This window comes from Macrobrachium nipponense, chromosome 1 (assembly GCF_015104395.2).
Source record: "Macrobrachium nipponense isolate FS-2020 chromosome 1, ASM1510439v2, whole genome shotgun sequence".
Taxonomy (NCBI): Eukaryota; Metazoa; Arthropoda; class Malacostraca; order Decapoda; family Palaemonidae; genus Macrobrachium; species Macrobrachium nipponense.
In genome coordinates this window covers 95,593,217-95,593,441 of record NC_087200.1, presented here as the reverse complement: position 1 = coordinate 95,593,441, position 225 = coordinate 95,593,217, and positions in this window count along the sequence as shown.

Genomic DNA, 225 nt, shown 5'->3' with positions numbered 1-225 from the left:
TACCCTGAAGTGAAGAGTAAAAGTGGAAGATATTACCATGAGAAGGCAAGGAATGAAAGCAAATGAAAAGAGGAGTATAATAAACACAATGAAAGGCGCACTTTTCTTTTTTCTCTGACCTGAATTTCGCGATTATTTTTCATTTTCTTGATGTTTTGAAGAGAGAAAATGCTCGACACACGAGGAAGAAGCAGACAAAGAAAGGGAAGTCAAATGAAAAGAGAG